Source organism: Macrobrachium nipponense, chromosome 2, assembly GCF_015104395.2.
Source record: "Macrobrachium nipponense isolate FS-2020 chromosome 2, ASM1510439v2, whole genome shotgun sequence".
NCBI lineage: Eukaryota > Metazoa > Arthropoda > Malacostraca > Decapoda > Palaemonidae > Macrobrachium > Macrobrachium nipponense.
In genome coordinates, this window is record NC_087201.1 from 151,220,152 (window position 1) to 151,228,125 (window position 7,974).

The window sequence follows — 7,974 nt, forward strand, 5'->3', positions numbered from 1 at the left end:
AGCTCGTTGTTCTAATAGGCGCACGATTAATGTACTAGGAATGTTGAATCATGTGAGATATTTCAAAGAACCCATGTTTATTCCAGATAAATCACCTCGGTTTCCCTTTAATCGTCTTGGGATTCTCTCTCTCTCTCTCTCTCTCTCTCTCTCTCTCTCTCTCTCTCTCTCTCTCTCTCCTGATTGAGTGTGTTGTCTAATATTCATGTGGACTTTCGCGTACATTTGCTCTAATAACCATTAATGAATATGCAGTAAACACTTAATGATTGATGAAAAGGACTGAGAAGGATTAACCTTCCTTACTAATGAATCAGAGGTTAGAGGGCAGCCACCTTCCCATGCCCGAATGAATAAAAAATGATTTATATTAGTTAGGAGCAAAGACAATAACAGTATCTCCATTTCAGAGTAAAGAACCTGTTCAGTGTTTTTGGCCGCTGGAATCCCTCGCATGCTATTTTCAGCAGCCAGATCTTGGACGATTCCATAGGCACTGCTCCACGGCGGTACATTGTCTCGAATTTCAAAGTCTGACCCTTTCCTTTGAAAATTCCTGTCCACTATCTATAACATTTGTGTATACCTCATAACCACTTTATTTCATTTCTAATATAGTCAACTGCTGGTGGATCTTGCTTTTTAAACTTGTTAGAATTGAATTAAATATATAGTTTAGGCCAAAGGCCAAGCACTGGGGCACCTAGAGGTCATTCAGTGCTGGAGAGGAAATTGAGAGTAGATAGGTCTGGAAGGTGTAACAGGAGGTAAACTCGCAGTTGCACCATGAAATAATTGTTAAGAGAGAGCGGGAAGTCAGATGGAAGAAAGATAATATGAATGGAGGTACAGTAAAAGGAGTGGAAGTGGTTGCAGTTAGGGGCCGAAGGAGCAATGCAAAGAGCCTTTAGTAATGCCTACAGTGCACTTCGTGAGGTGCACTAATGGCATTAAACCCCTTCGGGGATTCTCTTTGCACTGTGAGTGGTCGCTTTCATTAGCTTTCTCAATGTTCTACGAATTCCTCCGACTTTTACTTCATATTGACTCTCTATTGCACAGGCATTTTGTTTCACCTTCATGTATTCAGTTACCCAAACGCATAACAGCGTTTAGTATCCATTTACCCGTACCCATTTTTCATACATTTTATTATATGGTAATCTCGCAACTTTCTTTTTTTACCCATTTCCTTTATTACGTTCTTAATAAAGCATGTTTTGAACAAAATATCAAATATATTTAAGATGGAATTAGAAGGTACCAATATGATACTAATGACTGAACGGGAAACCGACGGATTCTGACAGTGAACTGTAATATTTATAAACAACGTCAATCAAACTTTCTGGTATTTGTCAGATAAGTCACACAGGTCATCTATCATGACCTTCTATCCCTTCAAAACCCTGCAGAACTTTTATTAAATTTGTAATAGGCGTCAAAAGTTTTATTATATAATATGTTTCCTACTTCGTCGTGAAGACGTGTTAGTTTATTCGAAAAGCGTCTTCCTGATCTCCAGAGTTCGTCTTCGATGAGGGAGTCACATTTCTCCTCAATGGATTATTGGTTATAACCTTCTACACTAAAGAAAACCAATTTCCTCCGCGACAGAATAATCGAGGACACTCCTCGCACTTATATAACGTCTGAAATAAGAATTGAACTTACTTAAGTTCAAACTCACTCGCTGGAAAAAAGAATGGAACATCATTTGATTGCCCACATCAAGCGTCGGATCTAGAAAAAAACTTTCATAGGGGTTTAGGGTGTGTGTGTGTGTGTGTATGTGTGTGTAACATGTACACACATACGGTACATACATAGCAATATTTATATATGTAGGCACATACATACATATATACACAGTAGTAGTAGTTGTTGTTTTTATTGTTTTTGCTGATGAAATAATAATTAACTTAGTCCATTTTTTTTATTTGACTCCGGATGCGGGAGGGGGGTTGGTGCCAGGTGTCCTCCTCCCCCTTCAATCCACCACTGCCCACATCCTCATTTCTGTTCCTTTTGCTACGCTTCTGAGCTGGAATTGACGTGGATTTAACCGCCTCTTGGTCTCTGGGCGGAAGATTTTTGTAGCTTAAGGTCAAAGAATTTCCAGGCAGCTAACCGCTGAGAGCAGAATATTTCAATGATAATTTTAAGGAAGCGTAGAATGATTACAACTATTTTATCTCAAAATATTCATTTATTCTCGTATTATGTAAGTTCGCTCTGATAACATTTAAATATTTAAATGTGGTTGCTTACGTATGGTGTATTCTTCGTAAATTTAACTGCTACTATTGTCTTATTGTCTTCTGAGGGTTTACTGATGGTGGTATAAGTAACTATAATCATTGGTTAAGAAAACTGTACGTTTTGACATGGTAAATGATGCGCTGATGTGACAATTATTGATATCTGTTCATCTCTCTCTCTCTCTCTCTCTCTCTCTCTCTCTCTCTCTCTCTCTCTCTCTCTCTCTGGAATCATGATCAACACTGATAAACTGGTATATATTTCTGGTTATTGGAATGGATGAAATAACTGAAATTTCTTTATAGTCAACGCACTCAGGAATTCAGTATTTTCATGTAAGAGGACGCGATCACGACGAAGGTAATGTTATTCGAAAGCTAAATTCAGTGGTAAGTTAGAATAAAGTGAAAAAAATAGTTCACGTATTTGGAAGAGTCAGTTAGTTGTCTTTTCTTGTCTCTGATTAGGCGCATGGTAAATATACCGGAGGCATTTTTTATCCTAGTCGATGGATATGAATGTACTTAATTATATGGAAAAGGGAATATCACGAATTCTTTGTTAACATTTTTAAATGGAATCTAATGGTGATAATTTCAAGGTGTCGTGGAATTCAAAAGACACTGAACTAACTGGGAGAAGAAAAGTCACTCGAATTTTTCTCACCCCCTTAAGAGATAAAGAAAAACAAGAAGAAAAAAACAGACTCAAAAGTTTAATGAACGAAAAGGTTTGAGAGAATTTTCCTTCGTAGAAATGAAGAGCGACTTTGGACGGACGCGAATGGAAAGAAAGAAATGAGAAAATTGCTGAATGTCAATTGGCTCCCGCATTTGTAGAAGAAGGACAGAGCACGTAGGAAATGAGAGATAAAGAAGGTATACAAGTCCAAAGGAAATGAGATGAGGTGCCTCGACATTTTTTTATACCAATTTAAATTTTGCAATTTCCATTTATTTCAGATTCAACCAATTGATATTACAATTCTGTTTATTTTATTTTTCTTTATAGAAGAAGCTAGCAGTTTTTATTAGTTAATTTTTATAATCTGTAACAATTCTTGCCTAATATATCATATAATCGATTTATAAACAAATTATGGTTAATTATCTTCCAAAGGTAAGACATAAGTTTTCCCGCAGTAATATTCAATACGGCTTCCCAAGTTAGTTTGAAACTTCAAAGTTTCATGTTTATTATGCAGATGTTAATCAGGTTTATTAAAGATCAGCTATCTAGGAAGAACATTGGACAAGGCACGAAAAGTCAAGTACATTTTCATTGTTAGTTCTACAGTGATACTTTTGGTGAGAATAATTTGTGAAGGCTATGATGATATGTAAAAGTAAAACCAAAATGATGATAAAAAAAGGACATAACTTGGTAAGGTTATTTGACAGTACACAGTAAAAATAGCAGAATGATAGAAGAGGTAAGTCACAGAATAGGTAAAACAATTAAGGTAGCAGAGTGAATAAAAAGATAAAATAGAGAAACTGGAATACGTTAAGAAGAATCTATAGTGAGGATGGACAGTTTGTGTAGAAAGGGTTGGATGTCGATATGCGTAGGTGTAAAAATCTTCTACTTTTTAATCCTGAGAGCATTCATATGATTACATACATACATACATACATACATACACACACACACACACACACACACACACATATATATATATATCATATATATATATATATTTATATATATATAGTACATTATATATATATATATATATATATATATATATTATATATATATATATATATATGTATGTATATGTATAGTATATATGTATATATGTATATATGCTATATATTAAATATATATATATTATTATACACATATATATATATATATATATATATATATATATATATATATATATATATATATATATATATATATATGTCATGACATACTGTAGCGTTTACGAGTATATTGACTTTGTATAATTTGCTTAAAAATATTTCTTATTTGTTTTTGTACAATATGTCAGCCTGTAAACTTTAGCAACCGGAGACAATCATAAAAGCCTCCACTAGTAAGTACTCATGTATATACGTACGTTCGCAGGTCTACCTGTGCATGCAAGCCTGAACTCACTGGCGGGGACTTGGAATGTATTATCCAGGTTATAACGGGGCTCTACTGCATATTATAGCCAAATGAACGCCACTTACTCCGGTCAGTTCTCCAACATAATTTGTGGTCTCGGAAAACTTCATCTGCGGAAGTTGGTGTTGTCATGCATCGGGCTGTACCTGAAAAAAAAGTACAGATTATTAGATCATTGATAACTGAAACAAAAAGACTACATTTAAGAGAAAATGAACTAAAGTTAACTCAACAATTACGCTAAGCCGGTCAGAACAATTAGCATATTCTGCGAAGTCATGCAAATACACTTTAGTGGGAGGTACTCCTTGGTTATTATGATAACGTAAAATGCTCTTACTTGTTTTCAGTCATTAAATCTTAATCAAACTACCACATGATACACACACACACACACACACACACAAAAAATATATCGTGAACGGGGTGAGTTCTTTTATATATAAGGACCAGTTTGTTACACTAGTAATGCTTCTTAGAGACCTACCTCGAGTAACAAAGAAAACCATTGGGTCTGCACGTAAACAGTTTAAACTTGAATTGGAATATAAAATTTAGGCCAGAGGCCAAGCGCTGAGACCTGAGGTCATTCAGTGCATAGAATTATCTGGTCAACGAGGCATGACCATACAGGTCAAGACAAATTTCCCCATGCCATTGACCATTAGAGCAGAGCACTCTATTTTTACAATCGGGCACAGTTCGATGTCGTCATAAATGATAATAAAAAAACTTATATTAGAATTGAATGAGACCAATCTTTTAAAGATAAAATAATAACATTAAATCTACCACTAGCCATTTTAGCAAGAACAGAATAACTTGTAACAACACGAAATTATAACGATTGTAAACCATAGTAAATTCTGCAAAGAAAACATTGTAAAATTAAATTCGAATACCGTATTCAAATAGAGACACTTTTCAAAAATACGCAAAATTCACGTCTTCCCCACTATTCTGTAGTAACTAGTTATTGATTTCTCTAAACAGAAAAACTAATCTGTTTAAGTCCTATTATAATTTATCGTCGATTCAGCGATCTAAGACAATTTGTTAAAACTACACAAAAACAGTTTACTACGGCGATAATTGATACATTAACCATTTTATATTTTCCTTAATGCAATCTACTTTGATGGTCATCTTATTTCTAACTCATATACCTATAGCTAATTCATATGCCTACTGTTGGTCTAGTCAATAGTGCTTTAAATCTCATCATAATGGCTGCGATATAATTCATGTACCACTAAATGGGAATACCTCTTTTTAAAACACCTCCGATTCAGCAATCGGCCACCCCTTATATCTGACATTTTGCGTCAACCTCTTCTCCTTCGTCCTGGACTAAGAATTATACATCTGATTCGGATACTCAATCAACCTAGCAATCTGTGTTATGGCTCACAGAGGAGACCAAAGCATCTCAAAACTTAACTGGTCCATCTATATACAAGAAATTCCACTTAATCCTGGTGACGAGGCAGTTTTTCTCCCGTTCCACCTAGCGATCAGGCAAATTCGTAGTTAATTCACCTAATAGGCAACTCCTCTCTAGTCTAACTCAACATGGTCGCTCTGTCTACTAAGGACTGGATTCTTGTCTGTCAGCGACTTCTTGCTTGTTCACACAAACGGTCTAATGACCCATTATAATAATATCGAGAAACGCCACAGAGGTCTTCCATGTACTTCAGTTTTTTCCCCCCTCAAATGTTAACCACTATTACACAAACTGTAACGAAGAACTTAAATCTTATATGCCCCAATGACGAGCAACTTAAAGCTATTAAGAAAAATTTCTTATCTCTTTGTACTATGAGAAGTTTGGTCTCTGCACAGAATGGAGTCGGTCATGTTCTACAAAATTTTTTTCGTACGAAAGCCACGTAACCCTGCCAAGCCTTCCTTTCATTAGCCTTTCAGTTACCCAGCTTAAGTGTTGCGTTTTCAAATAAAGTGAAACTAGTCTTTGGCCGATTAACTCTGCTACACGATACAGTGCTTAACCACCTTCCTCCACAAAACTGAAGTAATTGTGGACTGTACCAAAAAGTATTTTCGATTATAGGTACAAGACTTATTAAAAATCTATACAGCACAGTAGGATTTAGTTTTCCTACATACCTCCTGGAAATTAAGATAAAACCAGGTTACAGGATACAATGATCTTTCGAATTTCTATATAAAGCCTTAGTCATTTGTCTCAAATAGTAGAGTTCATACCTGCCCTCTAATAGATAGTTTATAGCTATTTGAGATTAGTATTTAGTATATTTGATATTAGTATTTAGTATATAGCTGTCCACTTTCTCATAACCATGCCCTTGTCTTTGTAGCCGATTTATTTTAAGTAATTTCTTCAGGGATAATTTACTTCAATTACTTCCTCAGAGACAAGAGCATAGTACAATCGACAGTTTCCTTAACGGCCGTTAAGGTATAAGTACATCCAAATTTAAATTCACTGTAAAATCTATCTCACAAGGACTTTGCAGCAGCCAACAAACTTCCCGATAATGAGAGCCACCAACTTCAAAACTTCAAATAACCTAAATAATTTTCAACCTCTTAACCGTACATAGATTTTTAGGATAAAGATATTTACCATTATTTTAAAACCAGTTCACTATTAATCTTATCCAAAACAGTCGAGAAAAAGTGAAATGCATGGTAGCATTAGAAACTCGGCACCATCTAGTGTTTTACGGCCGTTGATCATAAGGTTTCTTCGCGTCCAGAAAAGCAAACCTCCGAGACTAGTTCACTCGTTCTGGCAATTAGGATAGTTTCAGTGTATAGGACATGTCAGTCCAGTCCAACGTCAAACAACCTGGAATAGTGAAGAGCTTAAGGACAGGTCCAGAGCGAGTTTACAAACAACATTCATCCTAAAACAATTAGGTTACAGATATTCGATTTGTTATCAAGACTTCGTTATTGCAACCAAAGTAGCTTCTACACTAACCATTATGGTTAGCCTGTCCGCACAAGATTTGAGTAATATAAACTAAAACTAAATCTGCGAAACTGTCTGCTAGATTAACATTCCGCTTTTAAATGTTTGAAATTAAATTTATAATTATTAATCAAGTGACAGGAAATTTTTGAGTGTTTGCCTAGAACTTTAATATCTAATACAAAGCCTTTTTAAAACAAAAATTTATAATTGAAATTACTATAATAATGAACTGATAAATCTGATAGCAAAATAATACCTATCAACCTTCAATTAACTCACCAGCTCTGGTTTAGTCCAACTAAATCTTCCTCCCAGGAACTAATTATGGCAGGACTTCCGTCCATCCATAACTAGTTCAAGAGTACCTCCACCCTAAAGGGACACCGACTCTATTAGGGTGAGGATTTTAAAAATTTGAGCAAAGATACAAACAGAAAAACACTCACCGATCCCTTCTATCTTCTTGATTTACCTATCCACTTCAAAAATATAAGCGGGTAGAATTCGTTCAGTCAAGATTCCATCCTCTAAACAGATCAACCAGCTGGACGGATTGAATACACTGCTTGATATGAACTATAAATAAGACATTAACACGGACGGACACACCTGAAGTAGAAAAAACTTAT

General features: G+C 35.2%; 1 long non-coding RNA gene across 1 annotated transcript in view; it reads right to left on the minus strand.

Moving 5' to 3' along the window:
- Positions 1-6,993: 6,993 nt before the first annotated feature.
- LOC135221547 (uncharacterized) overlaps positions 6,994-7,974 on the minus strand; it is a 1,375-nt gene continuing 394 nt past the window's right edge. Inside the window, exons 2-3 of the long non-coding RNA XR_010316023.1 lie at positions 7,792-7,954; positions 6,994-7,216 (exon numbers count right to left, since the gene is read on the minus strand). This is a non-coding gene — a long non-coding RNA (uncharacterized LOC135221547). The remainder of the gene's footprint in view (positions 7,217-7,791; positions 7,955-7,974) is intronic.